Raw genomic sequence first — 17356 nt, forward strand, 5'->3', positions numbered from 1 at the left:
GTTTCAATCTCCTACATTTTTCAGATTATGTATGATATCCAATGATGGCAAGAGAGAGGAATCTACGAGAGAGCCTTCTAAACACACTGGAAAGCCTCTTGGCAGATGAGTTTGACAGGTTTAAACACAGATTATCATGTATTGATTATAATGGAAGAGACTATACCCAGATGTCAGCTGGAGGAGGCCAACACTCGGTTTAAACTTGTGGATCTGCTGTGTACCTTCTGTTGTGAAGATGGTGTAGTGAATGTAGCTATTTGTGTTCTCACCCAGATCAATATGAGAGATGCTGCTGCTAAACTCACAGAGAAAGGGAAGAAAACCTACAGTGACTGCAACATCTTGGCCTCTCTCCTTCAGGTGTAGAAGAAACAGCAGCAAACTAAGAAAGAACAGGTTCCAAATCCTAAGGAAACCTGAAAATGTCCAAGTAGCCCACGATACAGTTATTTTCTAGTGTGGGAGATTGGGTAGATTCTCTATTAATAGAATAGCTCTTACTGCCGTATCTATGGATTTCCCCATTTTCAGGTCATGAGTCCCTTTATCTCTTGCTGTATTTACTAACTTATTGTCCATGGGGTTCATAATGTATGGACATGGGACATGTTCATAATACTTTCATTATACAAATGCAGCAGGCCAGATCTTGGCCATGCCTCTGGCTGCTCTGTTCAGGCACTGCAAAGCTGCCTCAAGCGGGTAGCTGGGAATCTCTCTGATCTAGTCAGTTCTGACACCCTCATCCTTGCCCTGGCACAGGGCTATGTGATGTGGGTTAAAAGGCATTGTGACGGGGCACACTCACCTCTCACAAGCACCCCCTGGGCCAAGTGCACATGCCTGCACTCTCTCAATTTGTCCCTGTTCCAGGATATTGCAGTGCCCCAGGGCTCCCTCCCTGGAGACAAGGTCTTTGGCCTTTCTGGTCACAGCTCTCCAGCAGGGCCATTACAGTTCAGTTCCCCCTTTGTGGTGCCTCAATGTCCAGGCCACTCCCCCCAAGTGGCGAATGGAGGGACCAAGGCCTGCTCACCACTCCTGGTCCCAGCCCAGGGAACCTGTAGATAGCAGGCATCCACTGGGTCCCTTTATGTTGCACCGCTGCTCTAATTCCCTGGGCCACTTCCCCATGGCCCCACATCACCCCCTTATCTCAGGGCCTTCCTAATGGAGTCCCAGCAACCAGCTCCGGGTTCCTCCTCAGGGGCAGCGAGTTATATGGGCCCGTGGTGTAAATTAATTCCAATTCAGCAGTCTCTCGTTGGAGTCTGTTTTTGAAGTCTCTTTGTTGTAATATTGCGACTTTTAGAGGCTTGTTCACCTGCACATCCACCAATGTGATATATGCCATCATGTGCCAGCAATGCCCCTCTGTCATGTACATTGGTCAAATTGGACAGTCTCTATGTAAAAGAATAAATGGACACAAATCAGATGTCAAGAATTATAACATTCATAAACCAGTCGGAGAACACTTCAATCTCTCTGGTCACTCGATCTCTGACCTAAAAGTCGCAATATTACAACAAAAAGACTTCAAAAACAGACTCCAACGAGAGACTGCTGAATTGGAATTAATTTGCAAACTGGATACAATTAACTTAGGCTTGAATAGAGACTGGGAGTGGATGAGTCATTACACAAAGTAAAACTATTTCCCCATGTTTATTCCCCTCCCCCCCACCCCGCCCGTTCCTCAGATGTTCTTGTTAACTGCTGGAAATGGCCCACCTTGATTATCACTACAAAAGGTTTTCTTTCTCTCTCCCCCTCACCCTCCTGCTGGTAATAGCTCATCTTAAGTGATCACTCTCCTTACAGTGTGTATGATAACACCCATTTTTTCATGTTCTGTGTGTATATAAATCTTCTCACTGTATTTTCCACTGAATGCATCCGATGAAGTGAGCTGTAGCTCATGAAAGCTTATGCTCAAATAAATTGGTTAGTCTCTAAGGTGCCACAAGTCCTCCTTTTCTTTTTGTGAATACAGACTAACACGGCTGCTACTCTGAAACATTTGTGTACTAGATACATTTTTTAATTGGGGGATTTGCAGTGAACTGAAACTGCAGAATAGCTCATGTGTAGTATATGATCACAGCATGCAAGGTGCTATTTTAATGTTCAGGAAATAAAAATCTGTCTCCAGAGAACAACACAGAAAATTTCTGTTCTCTCATTTTAGGGGACAACCAAAGTGATCGAGTATTTACCTGCTCTGTCAAGGACTGGAGGATCCAAACTGTAAATTAAAGAAACTACAGTAAGAAACTAATGCCTTCTTTTTAAAATCCCCATGTTAATGCTGTTGTCCTGGAAATTCTACAGCCTTGCAGCTCTCTGTACCATGGCTGCTGTTTGCAACTGCCTCTAACTACTTAGGAATGTGTTTAAATTTCCATTTAATATGTGTGGAATTGGCATAAGGGCTTATGGTCACCTTAGCAGTTCAATGACATTTAACCCAATTACCATACAAAGAGATGAGGGAGAGAGACAGAGGTAAGCAATGCGGCCAGGAGAAATTGTTGGAGCTCAGGAAAGACTCCAGAGGCTAGAGAAAAGATCTGTCCACTGTATGGAATTTTAAGATGTCTGTCACCATGGTATCTAAGCCCTGTAAGTATCCTCGAGTAACAATCCATGTAATAACCACCTATCCTCATTTGATCTTGAGGCTTCTCCCTGATTCATAGGTGGGTTTGGTGTTGTGGGATTGTTTTGGGCAAAGAAGTGGTGAGAAGGGGAATAGCAGTTTGTCTCTCTTTACCTCCAGCCCCCTCTCTCTCCTCTTCTTACACTCTCATCCCTCACTGTCCGCATCTCCTGCTGACCCTGGTGGTCTTACTGGAAAAGGCTTTGGCAAAGAGATGATCTTGCATTTTGCTCTGAACGTGGCCAATTCAAGGCTCACTCTGATCCCCTCTGACAAGGAATTCTATGGCCAGGGTCTAGCGGCTGAGTTGTTCCGCGGGGCGTTGGATGGATAAGCAGCCTCTGAGGCTAGGTCTATGCTAGAGACTGTTGGCCTTGCCAGCAGCAGCATAGTTACCTGCCACCCCGTCACCCGGCACATCTGCACACACAAGTGCTCACATCAGCCTTGCTCAGAGCCAATCTCTTGCAATCACTTCCTGTCCACCACCACGTCCCGCAAACACCCCCAACCCTGGACTAACAAAGACAGATGGAATAAGAAATATAATGTGATAGCATCTGAATTTCAAAAACATATCAACTTTGAAAAATATTGCTTTGATCCCTTGGAAATTCTTTTGAAAAATGTAAAGGCAAAATCAGGGGCTAGCTAGCACTGCCATGGCATGCCCATGCTCATCTACCTCCCATAATGCACTGTTCTCACTGAAGGGTTGCCATGGCTGTCTGTTCATTGTCTCATCAGCAACTTCCACTCCTGAGATCTGCAAAGTAGAACACAGAGCAGGGTAATTAATTAATGATTTAACAGCTGGATGACCTCTCTACTCCCACACCCCAACTAAATCCACTTTTCCATCGTCCATCCATTGCTGCCATCCTCCCCCAAGAGGCTGCACATCACCCAGAGACCTAGTCCAGTAGGTGCGGGAGAACTTGGGTAAGAATTCTGAGCTACAGGGAGGACCCCTGAGGGATATTTTTCCTCTAGACCCAGAGCACTCTCCTCTCTCTCTCCAAAAGGGAAATACAGGCTAGAAAGGACCTGTTAGTTCAGCTACAAAACCAAACCATGAAACAACAAAACAAGGACTGGAAAAAACAAACATAAAACTAACAAAACTACTAAAGAAATGAATAAAATCCAACCCCTCACCTGGCCTCTAAAAATGGTCGAGCGTTGATTTCTTGCAGCCTGGGAGGGCGGTGTGGGTGGGCACAGGCTGAATGGCCTAAGAGCAGCTGTAGAGTCTTTACGGTTTTGAAAGACATCATCCGTTTGACACGGAACAATCCCAAACCTTTAAGAGAGGTGTCCTCAGTCATGATCTGGATGGGTGGACGAAGACTTGAACTCTTCAGCCATGAGACTCTACTCATAAGTACTGTGGGCACTGGCACAGTAGCCAAGGCATCATCATTGGAATAAAAGGCATGTGTAGCTGCTTGCTGACCTTCAAAAACAACCCACTTCCATGTACTTCTCCAACAGCTCCCAGATGATGGCAAGGAAAGGATGGGAAGGGTGATTTCCATGTGAGGAAATCATAATTGGCCAGCACTTCCTGGTGGTTGGCCATCTGCACCTAGAGTGCGGCAAGAGAAGACATATTTCTGGCTAGAAGATCCAGGCATCTGTTAGCAGCTGTTACAACCAGTGACGAGGTGGGAATAGAAAGATTCAAACCTGTTTGGAGGGCCCTGTTGGAGGCACCTTGCCCACATAGAGATGGGAGGTGATTGCTGGTGTGAGTCTGAAGATATTTAGCTGGCTCCAGGATACCTTCATTATAGAAACAATAAACGATCCCAGTTGTTTAGACTAATCAGTATCCGAAAGGTGGTGCTTTTCTGTTTCTTGTACCATAGACGGCTATATCAAGATCATCTGCATGGCTTCCAAAAAAACTCTTGTAAACTTTTAAATGTATCTGCTGGAGCTCCTGGGAAAGATGATCTCACAGATCCTTCAGGGAATGAAGATGTTTTCCCTTTTCCTTCTTTCTTACTATTATTAACTCATGCTCCACCCCAATTAAACAACAAAACACGGGACTAACAAAACTGCACCAGTCACCACACATGCAAAGAAGTGAATGTTCCATCCCATTCCTCAACCCTGTGTTTCATGCCTTTTAGATGTAAAGCTTCTAGGGAGGGATTGTCTCACTCACTCAGTGCACAGCACCCAGCATACTGGAGCCGCAATCTTGATTGGTGCTTTGGGGCACTGCCACAATATAAATGTGTAAGGATGATGGAAGGAGATCTTTATTAACATCCTCTTCAAACCTTCCTCACATGCTGCTGAGAATTCTGTGAGGCTGTGGCCACGAGAGAGGAGGCCACGACATGGGAGATGGATGGTCTCTAGGTGTGAATCTTCGCTGGAGTCGAACCTTGAAGAGAAGGCTTCCTTGGAGACTGACAATATGATCTGCCCCATGGATGGGGGAAGCCCACACAAACAAATAGGTCCATGAAGGCATGGAAACATGAGGCTGAGGTGGCCCTGGAGTGCCCCATGAAGGAATAGATCCCCAAGATGGGGCCTCTAAGGGTCTCAAAGCACCCTGGTCAGAGGCAGCACTGAGGGACAAGGGATAAGGGACACTTCCTGACTCTGGGTACCTTCAGTATGGGCCTCAACCTCCATGGGTACTAGGCTGGCACAAAGGCCCATTTCCCCTGAGAGTTGCTTCAGTGCTGTAGAATTCAGAGATGTAACAGGCGAATTCACTGACAGTAACCATGGAGGAGGGAAAGGAAAACTAGCATGAACACCATAGACACCATTGATGTCACAAGCTAGGCTCTGCCTGGCACAGAAAGAGGCAGCAGGTGACATTGTGTTGCTAAATCTGCAGCCCTCCTAATGCCAGGGCTTCACCACAGCAGGGCCACCCAATGCTAAGAAACCACTAGCTATCCACTGACCTTTGGTACCATGTTTACTAGCCTTCCTCACAGACCGGTGGCAGTGAGATGACCTGCCGGGTCTGCACCACTTCTCCTTTTACTGCCTCTTCTCCCTGCCTAGAAAGGGGGAATCCTGACACCAGGTAGCTGATGTTCAGTCAGATCTCAGGGCCTTCATCACAGGACAGAGTCAGAGACTCAGCACTGACCTTCAGTTCAGAGCCTTTCCATGGACTGTTGGCCAGCTTCATCAGATATGCCTGGCACTCAGCTTGGCTAATTGGGATTGGGGTTCCCCCCGCTCCTCACCTCATGTCAATGGTACAGGGGTCTCAACTGGACCCTGAGACCTCCTCCATGAGAAGAGGTTTGAGGCTGCCTCTCTGAGTCCTAGCTGTGAATGAAAGACAGACTGACCTCCTCTCAGGACTGTATGTTTTGCCTGGGCACTTCAGATCCTGAACGTGGTGATACATAATGTAGTGGCATGACTCAAATCTCATCTCCTTACTACGTTCAGCCATCCTCCTTGGCCATTGTCCCCCCCCCTCAAAAAAAAATCTTCGGGGAAAACAAAAAGTCCAGTGAGTTAAGCCACTCTCCAAGGAGGCGGAGGAAGGGAAGAGTCAGGGTAACTCAACAGAGCTATATCCACCCACATGTCCTGCAGTGTCACTGAAAAGGAGGCAGGCGGTTAGTTTTGACTCAGTAGACATTTTTTAACTAAAGAAAATATTGAGTATTAAATTCCCATCAGGAAAGGGAATGTCCTAAGGAGGACAAGATAAGTATAGATTCATTTCTCAAGTGATTGTCCACACAGGTTCCACTCTTGGTGCGCATGCTCCCCATGTGCATCAGGTTCTTTGAACAGCAGTGTCTGTTGGGGCCACACCTGGGCCCTGGGTGTGCTTTGACACCTCCCCAGCTGAAGGCATAAAGGACAGAGCAGGCCCCACTGCCCCTCTATTTCTTTTTACCACCCATGGCTCTGAAGTGCAACACTTGCAGTGTTTGTGTCCCTTGCTCACTGCGTGACTTAGTGGTAGGTGTGTTATAGATAAACTAGAGTACACAAGCTCTCTTCAGTTTCCTTTGCCTGTTGGCTTAACAAAAAATCTAAATAGCTTTTATCCCTCCCCTTTTGCCACCCTGTACAAGGGTCCTACCCCCGGTACAACTTTCTACATCATAGCAGACTCATGTCCATGCCTTATCTATCTCAGGGAGGGACGTGTACCAGAATATCACTCGGTGCATCATTCCTTCCCAACGTGCACTCAGAAGGCTCAGGAGAAAGGATCAAGCTCTTTTTGCTTGAGAAATCTTTATGCAAGGTACCTTAACTGCGTATTTCCTGGTTTTCTGATAGTGCTCCTCCTCTCTGTCCGCCACCTGTCAGAGCAGCTGTGATGAGCGCCATACATGCCATGATCGTTCTTCTCTGCATTGCTCTCTCCTTCAGGTTGAACGGATGCTTCCTCAGCATCACTAGCTGTTGGCGTCTTGCTGCTGTTCTCAGAACCAACCAGAGCCTGACAGAGCTGGACCTGGGTTATAATCCGTATATAGGAGGTTCCGGAGTGCAACTGCTGTGTGAGGGACTGAAACACCCAAACTGCAAATCACAGAGACTGGGGTAAGTAGCATTTCGCCTCCTCAGTGTATTTACAGGTGTCCTCTATGTAAAGTGCTTGACGGGGTGGGTGTGTCTCTAGTGTCTGAGCCCGACACTAGTGTCTCACCACTATAGGATTGGAGACTTCTCTCCCCCCATACTGTCCTCAGGGGCCCTTCTTTCTCTCCCAGACTTTGTGGGCTCCCCTCCCCTTTTGGTAGAGTGACATAGTTTCAAAGCAACTACAGTTATGGAGGAAGCTGTGCAAGGGCCAGTTCTGGTGGGTGGTGGGTCTGGGACACGTGTGCAGGATTTAGCAGTTGTTGTGAGTGGAGAGGGATCAGTCGGGGGAGCCAAGGAGGCTCCCTGTGAGACTTTGAGGAAGGGCGAAGTAGCATTATGTGACAGACATGCTTGCGGGTGGTCCTTGAGCTGCATATGGAGATAAGCAGCCAACTGCTACCATAGTTCCCAGCTTAGCTGGCTGGCAGCTCCATCAGGAGCCCAGCCTGCAGGGGATTTACAGAACACAGCCAAACTTCTGTTTATAACCCCACAAGGGACCCTGGAACAGGCCCTGTGAACAAGCTCATATGGTTGCTCTCCTCAAATCTCAGAGATCCCCTTTCTCATGGGACTCATCTCCTCCCTTTGATCCCTGGTCTCAATGGAAGGTGGGTGTGATGCTGCCAGTGCTGGGTCTCGCAGTGCCTCTCCTCCCCAGGCCTGAGGCTCAGAGCTGGGAGCTGGTGGAAGAGACAGATAGACAGACAGCTGCATTCGGCAGGCGAGCAACCGAACTAGTGCCAGGGACAACGAGGAGCAGAATCTCCCAGCTCCTGCTCTGAGCCTGGCCCAGCTGCCCAGGGAGGTGGTTCCCCCTACAGCCTCCTTGTAGTGATGGGCCTGCTGTGACTGGGTTGCCCCATTATGGGGCTGATCTGTCCCAAGTCCAGTTGGATTGGTTGAGAGCTGAGTGGGTGGATCTTAAGGGCCAGCCTTCTCCCCAGGCTGAATTCTGGTTGGTGGGTGGAAAGGGCTGGGCAGTGCTTAGGGAGGAAGAATTACCCGAACCGTTATTTCTTATTGGCCAATGGCAGAGGTTTTGGGGGGTTGAAATTGCTGGTCCATTCTCAGTGCTGATTGGTCAGGGTGGAGTGCAAGCAATGAGGCTTAAGCAGGATGTCACACCCAACATTGGTTTTTCACTGGCCAAGGGATGGGTCTTAGGACAGGGTCTAGGGCAGGACTTCTGGCCCATTTTTTATGCTGATTGGGCAGAGGGGCTGGTGGGTGTGGCCACCTGCTATAACAGCTGTGATGAGTCCCGTTCATGCTGTGATTGCTTTTCTTGGTGTTTTCTCTCTCCTGCAGGTTGTGGAATTGTGGTCTCAAGGGTGCCAGCTGTGGGTATCTCGCCGCTGTTCTCAGAATCAGCCAGAGCCTGACGGAGCTGGAGCTGCGTGATAATGTTTCTCTGGGATATTCTGGAGTGCAGCTGCTGTGTGAGGGACTGAAACATCCAAATTGCAAACTGCAGAGACTGGGGTAAGTAACGTTTGGCTTCCTCTATATATTTACAGGTGTCCTCTACGTAACGTGCTCGCCAGCATGTGTGGCTGGTGTCTGCTTCCTGTGATGACATCGAGTAACATTCAATTACTGCCCACGCTGAATGATCACAAGTCTGAAATCTCAGTCACAAGGCTCTCATGGATGTACCAAATACTCTAATGTGCTGAATACCTTATCCCTAAGCCCAGGATCTGCAATTACTCCTCAAACTCCTCCATCATCACTTGGTTCAGCTGGGCACCCAGGAAATTCTCTCTCAGGAACATAGTGTCCTCTAGTAGCAATAAACCCATTCCTGAGGTCCAGCTGGAAGATCACACAGTATTGTTTTAACACTCAGTTAGCCCACTGGAGCAAGACTCTTCAGTCTACAGCTCCAGAACCCAGGAGCTACTGCTGCATGGACACACGAACTTTGAGGTGGACTTTCCTGCTTAGAGAGTCACAGCCAATCAAAAATGGCTACTGTGAGAAGACCATTTTTCACTACCAGAGATGCAGTCCCTGGTCAGAAGTGCTCCTTGAAGCTCCACCATCAGGCAGAGGCTAATGTAAGGGCCCCCTGGTGTCAGCACTGCTCTGCTGCTCTCTTTCAGGTGCTCCGATATCACAGGGCGTGACTCAGGATTGCTTTCTTGGCCCTTCTCCCCAGGGCCTGGCAGGAGATGAGGCACATCTAGCCATTGGATCTGTCGATCACAGTGGCGTCAGACCTGTGGTCTGCAGGCCACTTTTGGTCCTGGAGGCTCTAAACAGTCCTGCTTCGTTATTGTAAGGTGATTCATTTGAAAACTGGCAACATATTGTGACAGAAACAATGGACTTTAGAACTGCATAAAAACTACCCAAATTTACATAAAGTGGTGCCTAATGGTACAAGGGCTTCCAGTTCCTCTCCTGCAAAAAATCAACTGGCAATCAACTAAGTCACGGTAAAACCTAATGTACACCTAGTCAAAGGGGGCCCCTGGACTCCCTCAGCTACAGGCTCCAGCCCTGGGATCCTACCCCACAAGCAGAAGTGTGTTTTCTCTAATGCCTCCTTTGTGTGGCATCAGGTTTGCTGCAAGGGGGAAAATTTTCAGCTTATATATTGGTCTTTGAAAAGGTCACCATTGTTTCTGTGGAGAAAACATAGCCTTGCCCAGTAAGGGCTCCCTATCTGGGAAAGGCTATGAAGGGTACAAGAGTGATCAAAGACAACAAAGTCTAAGAAGCTGGGAATAATGGGGGACTTCAACAACCCTTGTCTAAAATGGTCAAGTATTCAGTGCAAGGTTTAGAGATGCAATTTCTTGACACCTTCAACGATTGCTTCTTGGAACGGTTAGTAGCAGGGGACACATGCAGAGAGGGTACTCACGACTTCATCCAAAGTAAGACTCTGGTGTCTGTGTGAGAAGTAACGATACTTGAGCCACTAAGTAACCGTGACCACAGTATAATTAAATTCAACATCCATGGGGGGAAGGGAAGGTAGCATGGTGATATTAAGCTTTAGAAAGGCAGATTTAATAAAACGAGGAAGTCAAAAGTCAAGACATTAAAATTAGATTTTGCATAGAGGCTGCAACAACAGAGACTGTAAAGGCCCACACCCCTCAAATCAGAGAGGGATGCAAAATGACAAGAGCAAATACCCAACGCTATAAAAACAAACAGCAGGAAGTTCTTTAAATACGTCAGAAGCAGGAAGCTTGCATGGAAATCAGTGGGTCCACTGGACCCCCAGGGGATACAGGGAGCAATTATGTAGGATAAGGACACTGAAGAGAGGCTAAATTATTTCTTTGCCTCAATCTTCAGTGATTGTTGGGGAGACACCAACGCCAGCCATGGTCAGTAATAGAGATGAAGAACTATGAGAGGAGGTGGTATTGGAACAAATTGATAAATTAGAGCAACAAGTCCACAGATGCTGCACTGCTAAGGGTTCTGAAGGAGTTGAAGAATGACGTGGCTGAAGTGCTTACAGGAATGTGCAATCTGTCATTAAAATCAGTTATTGCCCCAGAGGATCGGAAGGTAATAAATGTTGAACCTATATTTGCAGACAGCACTGAGCAGAGGAACAAACTACAGGGCTAGCAGCCATAAATCCCTGCCATCTATTCCTGCTTCTGCCAGTGACGGACTTGAACAACATTTTGCGCTTAGGTCGAACTTTACAACATAATTTATTCAGTCCCCAGGCCACTCTTTTGAGACAGGTCAATGTTGTTATCCCCATTTTACTGGTAAGGGAGATTTTACCTGAGTGTCCCAAGATGTGCCAGTGATACATTCTGTGATCCAGGCCCAGGCTTCCCTCATATGTAGCCACTTAACCTCGATGGCTGAACCCTTTATAACTACAAACTTCCCATAGCAATTCCGTAGGCCAAGAAACACCCTCTCCCCACCACCATCCCCTTCAGAGGCATTTATTGATTGTGGAGCCAGCACAAGAGCATGTAGTTTACTGGGATCACTTGGTCCCTGAGATCACGTGTCCCAGCTGTGGAACACGTTACAAGGAGCACTAGGTGGGATTCACTGCAAATCCTTCATTTTACAAGCACTGTAAACCCCATCTCTGGCCTTCGCACGTGGGTCTGATACAGGGAGGGGAGGAAGATCATTTCTCAAGCACCCAGAAAATCCCTCTGGAAGCGCGGAACCCAATGGTGCTAAAGAGACAGGCTGTGGAAGTGGGTTGCGCATCATATCTGTGGTGTTAAGTGATCACTAGTGCTTAGGTTCTTATTCGGTGTCCAGCTCCAAACAGGTTGTGCAGAACAACAAGAGCCTCCCACAGCCCCATTCAGACTCTCTGTCTAGGAAGCTGAGGCCTTCCCAGTCCCCAGTGCCCCGATATCATGAGCAATATAAATAGTTGAGAGTTTGACTGAGCAAAATAGGGTAACTTGTCTTCTTGTTTGAGGAGGTTTCAGCTCCCACATCAGGGCTGATAGCTTTACGCACTGGGGAATGTTTTGGGGAAAGGCAGGGGAGCTTATATAAAACCTTAGATTTCATTTGCTTGAGCAGAAAGGAACCAGAATACCAGCACTGGGAGAGGGTTTGAACTGTTCCTTGATGTCTTTTAAGATTCTCCAGCCCACTGCAAATGCTCCCACATGCTGGTCCCCTTCCTGCAGCTCATCTGAACATTCCCTTGTGGAGCCCGGAGTGACTGACAGAGCCAGGGGCACGTGGAGAGCAATTCACACAGGGGCCTTTGGTGCCAACATCCCGCAGTCCTGCTAGAGCCCTGTGACTGGTCTCTTCTAAATGAACCATCCCCTTCCACACAGACGCTGACATCAGAGAGGGAACCGCAGCAAACAGGGAGTGATTGTATGTTTCTGTCTTGGGCAGGTTGGGGCATTGCAGTCTCACAGCCGCTTGTTGTGGGGATCTCTCCTCTGCTTCCAGCACCAGCCAGCGCCTGACAGAGCTGGAACTGGAGAATAAAAAGCTGGGAGATTCCCGTGTGCAGCTGCTGTGGGAGGGACCTCCAGATTGCAAAAAGCTGAAGATACAGTAACAGCTGGTTTTCGAAATAGCCTGGGCTCAGCCCACCTGAGAAATCACCTCTCTTCCTGTGCCAGGCTGCCACAGCTGGGATGTTTGAACTGGGTCCCGTTTGTTATAAAAGAGAAGGGCCAGCTTGCAGGGCACTTACCGGGAGTACTCCGGGACTCTGGAATTTGCATCCCCTGTGGTACAAAATAGCTTGCAAATATTCCAGACATGCAGCAAAAGACACCTGTTTAATTTGGAGAGGGCTGCTTCCCAGAAGGATGTAGGGGTAGAAAGGAATTTTTTGGTAGAGCTCTTGTTTGACTGTTTATTTTAATGCTGCTGAGGGGGTTGACTATCATATTAATTATGTGTTAGGGGCCTAGAGCTTTGCACAGGTGTATCTATTTAAATTGAAATAAAATGATTTCTCTCTATTGTCTCTAAATTAGTCATCTCTTTGGAGATACATGTTGATAAGTGACAGGAAATACAGAGAATGGGGCCCAAACAAGTAGTTATTTTGCTCTCTGTCTATATCTGTCTCCTACAGGTTGCAGAGTCTCAGTTGTGGGGATCTCTCCTCTGTTTTCAGCACCAGCCAGACCCTGACAGAGTTCGACCTGAAGAACAACACCATCAGAGATTCAGGCGTGCAGCTGCTGTGTGAGGGACTGAAACATCCCAACTGCAAACTGCAGAAACTAGGGTAAGGAACAGCTGATTTCCTCTAGTCTGCGCTAGTAAACATTGCACTATGATGATTTCAGCTCTTTCTCCTGGGATCACAGCATACTATGAATGCACCGAACAACTCTTGAAAAACACGTACTCTTCCCAAGGAGTGGGAAAGAGGCCCACTGCTGTGTAGATCTGTTATCTGTTACTAAATGAGTTGGATCACACAATGATACTTCATACACTATAAATGCAGTGCATTTTAAAGTAGGTACTTGGGTTATTTTACTCACTAAGTGTGAAGGCGAACACAGTTATAGGAGACTTTCACAGTTTGATTAGAATAACCCTTTACCATCATCACAAGAACTAATCCTGGGACAAAGCCTGATAATTAGACAAAGAGGGAAAAGGAAGTGGGAAGGACTAAAAAGACGAAGAAATGAACCAGCAACCATCATTAGCTGGGGACTGTCTATAGGGGCAGCCCCCGTACTTTGTATACTAGAAACACAGTTTCTTTGTAAACTAGAAACACAAGTACTTTACTCACTAAGACAGTGGTCACACACGTACACCTTGCCCTGAACCGGAGCCGTCACTCCTGCTCTCCCAAAAGTCTGGAAAGAAAAGAAAACAAAGCACTACTCTGTTCTCCCAAACTGGCTGTAAACAATAAATCTGAATAAATAACGTCAGGATGAACATGTTTCCCGCAAAGGGGCTGGGACTCCCCCTGCTCATCACCAGTCATTTCAGGCCAAAATCTGCAGCATCACCCCAGCTACTGATAACACAGCCCGGCCAGCAAGTATGTCACTGAGCGCCGGCTGTGGGCTGGGCCCCGATGCCCTTTCTAGCCTGTCCTTCTCATGGCAGATAATTAGGGGCTGGTCTGCGGCCCCACCAGCCAGAGCTCAATCCTGTCATCTCTGATCTGGTCAGGGTACTTCTGCATTGCCCTCCTGCGTCACCCAGCCTTAGCAATTGCCTCTCCCCTCCTGCTTGCAGGCTCCTCCTCCCTTCCCCCCCCCCACTTCGCATTGGGGCTGCTGCTGCCAGCCACAGCCTTCTTCCCTGATCAGCTCTCACCTTCCCAGACAGCCTCCTTGCCCTGGCTCTCAGGATGCTGCTACTTGGCCTTCCCTGCCTGCTGCTCACCCTCACACACACGGGCCATCTCTCTCTCTCTGCCTGATTCCCCCCTGTCCCGAGGATGTCACTTCTCTTTCCTTGTCATTCTGGGTCCCTGCCTCTCACAGAATAACCTGGGGGGCCCAGTCCTTTCCCTTCGCCCCATTCTAGATGGTGGGGTACCCAGTACTGGACCAGCAGCTCACTACAGCATATTGTTATGACTCCCCAGGTCATTAGAAATGGCCCCTCAATGTCAACTGGACATTTCTACACAGTAACTGACCCAACAAGTGCACGTGGGAGGAAATCCCTCCAGGGCCTGTCGGGCCAATGGGAGCATTGTGATGTATCTGTGCATGTCCAGAGTAGAGAATCTCCTTTAAGCCACCACTGATACCAGGGAATGGGGCAAAAATAACCCTTGTTTCCTCCTGGTGTAGCTCTGGTTTTTGCAGACTGGAGAAATGCGATTTCACAGCTGGGTGTTGCGGGGAGCTCTCCTCCGCTCTCAGGACCCTGACCAAGCTGGACCTGCGGGAGAACAAACTGGAAGATACCGGAGTGTGGCTGCTGTGTGAGGGCTGGACACAGCCAGCCTGCAACCTGCAGAAACCGGTGTACGTTACAGCTGGGTCCCTTTAATTTGTGCTTGTCACTCAGGGTCACGATGAGCCCTTGTTCCGAGAATCAGTGTTACTGGCCAGGCCCCTAACCCTGGAACTAGATCACATGTGGTGCTGGTGGGGATCATTTCACTAGTTAAAGTTGGATAATATAGTGGTTTTCCTGAAGAGGAAAAGGAAAACTGCTTAAACAAGTCAGAGAGAAGGACAGGAGAGACAACTAGAGTAGAGAGGATTGGAGCCAGAAGGGAGGAATGGAAGCAGGTTCTGTGGCGCTTCGGGGCAGCAAATACCTTTAAAAAGACGTGTGCACACAGTCCTGGAGATCCCAATTTATTTCTGGGATATATAAGTGAGCCTGTGCAGAGACACCTCAAGGCAGCGTTCAGAACAATTTGGATTTGGAAACTTTATATTTTTAAATCAAGCATTTGGGAATAAGTGGCTGGATGCAAATGTAACCGGGCCAGTGTAATGTGACTCCCCTGGGCGGGCAGCTGGCTGGAGGAATAGAATTTGTGATCTCTGGATCGAAACACACAAGCCTCTACTGCCTGAACTACACCCCCCAGATCTGTTAGCTGAACTTTGTAGCCATCTCAAACTTTTATGTAAACCAGCCACTAGAGGGGGACAGAGCCACATTGGGTAAGGGTGGGTTACACCAGCAGGTCCCTGTAGAACAGCACCATGCTCTTAACTGGAGCATGGGAGCCTGCCCTCCCACATTTACTGTAAACAAACAGACAAATCCCAGTCCCCTGAACTCGCTGTAAAAGAAATTCAAGAATAAGTGAAACTTTAATATCTTCCTGCAGCCGAGATGGTTGTTGAGCTCCCATCTGCATTGCAGTAGTTTCCGGCCAAGTCTGCAGCCCCACAACAGCTACTGTAAACTCACCCCCTTCAAGAGCTGTGTTACTGAAGCCCTGTGGGGAGGGGGTGTGAGGAGCCCCTGCAGCACTGAGAGCTGAGATCTTGCTGCTTCCATGGGGAGATTCCCTGGGCTGGATTTTGCAGCCCCTGCTCCCTGTGAGCACTGAGTAGCCCCACAGCGATCAATGGGACTGCCTGTGTCAGTAAGTGCTCACCCCCCTGAGCAAGGGCTGCACAATCCAGCCCTTTATGTGCAGAAAGGACATTGCTGTCCCTGCCCAGAGCTCACAGGGTGAGTGGGGTGTAGGGGGAGCCGGCCAGGCTACAGACTGCACCAGCGCTTCTCTTCCCCTCCTCCTCCAAGGGAAGGCACCTGCTGGCAGTGAGCTCAGCAGGCAGGGCGGTGACAGTGACACAGATCCAGTGGGCTCTGGCAGGCAGATGAGAAAGACCCCAGTGGTGGGCAGAGCACTATGCTTCAGAGAAACTGTGGAGACAGGCGTTATGTCTGCAGAGAACATAACATAAGAGCTGCCACACTAGGTCCATAGTCCACACTAGGTCCATGGTCCATCTCGCCCAGTAGCCTGTCTCTGACAATGGCCCGTATCAGAGTTTCAGGGGGAGTATACAGAACAGGACAATTTTGGAGTGATCCACTCCATCTTCCACTCTCAGCTTCTGGTAGTCAAAGATTTAGGATTGTCCTACGCATGGGGTCACATCCCTGAGCATCCTCCATGAACTTATATAATTCTTTTTTAAACTCATTTATACTTCTACCCATCACAGCATCCTACAGTAATGATTTCCACAGATTAGTTGTGCATTGTGTGAAAATGATTTGCATTAAACCTGATGCCTATTAATTTCATTGGATGACACCTGGTTTTTTGCATTGTTTGAAGGAGTAAATAACATCTTTTCTCCACGCCATTCATGATTTTATGGACCTCTATAATATCCCCTTTAGTCATTCCCTTTCCAAGCTGAATAACTCTAATAATTTTAGTCCTCATATGGAAGCTGTTCCATACCCACGATCACCTTGTCGCCTTTCTCTAAACCTTTTCCAATTCCATTATATCCTTTTTGAGGTGGGTGTGACCAGAACTGGATACAGTATCCAAAATGTGGCTATACCATGGATTTATAAGTGTCATTAATGATATTTTCTGTCTTATTATCTATTCCCTGTCCTAATGGTTTCTAAAATACTGGTTAGCCTTTGTGACGGCTGGTGCGTATTGAGCAGAAGTTTTCAGAGAATTAGCCACAGTGACTCCAAGATGTTTCTTGAGTAGTAACAGCTAATTTAGAATCCATCACTGTGGGTGTATAGCTTGTAGTTTTTTTCCAATGGGCATTACTTTGCAATTATCAACACTGAATTTCATGTTGCCCAGTCACTCAGTTTAGTGAGATCTTTCTGTAACTCCTCACAGTCTGCTGCTTTGGACTTAATGATCTCGAATAATTTTGTATTGTCTGGAAAGTTTGCCACTTAATTGTTCATCCCCTTTTCCCGATCATTAATGAATATGGTGAACAGCACAGGCCCCAGTACCGATCCTTGGGGGACCCTGCTGTTCACCTCTCCATTGTGAAAACTGACCATTTATTCCTACCCTTTGTTTCCTCTCTTTCAACCAGTTACTAAGAGAATTAACACTGCCTTTTCTTTCCTTGTTTTCCCCACAGCTTATCCAAGTGGCATGTAACCAAAGAAACACAGGCAGAGCTGGATGCTGTGAAAAAG

The 17356-nt window shown here is 47.8% G+C and overlaps 1 long non-coding RNA gene across 1 annotated transcript in view; it reads right to left on the reverse strand.

Moving 5' to 3' along the window:
• LOC141988763 (uncharacterized) overlaps positions 1–17356 on the reverse strand; it is a 78082-nt gene that overhangs the window by 8537 nt on the left and 52189 nt on the right. Inside the window, exons 2-3 of the long non-coding RNA XR_012639829.1 lie at positions 3351–3431; positions 2223–2251 (exon numbers count right to left, since the gene is read on the reverse strand). This is a non-coding gene — a long non-coding RNA (uncharacterized LOC141988763). The remainder of the gene's footprint in view (positions 1–2222; positions 2252–3350; positions 3432–17356) is intronic.

This window comes from Natator depressus, chromosome 6, assembly GCF_965152275.1.
Source record: "Natator depressus isolate rNatDep1 chromosome 6, rNatDep2.hap1, whole genome shotgun sequence".
NCBI classification, from domain to species: Eukaryota; Metazoa; Chordata; order Testudines; family Cheloniidae; genus Natator; species Natator depressus.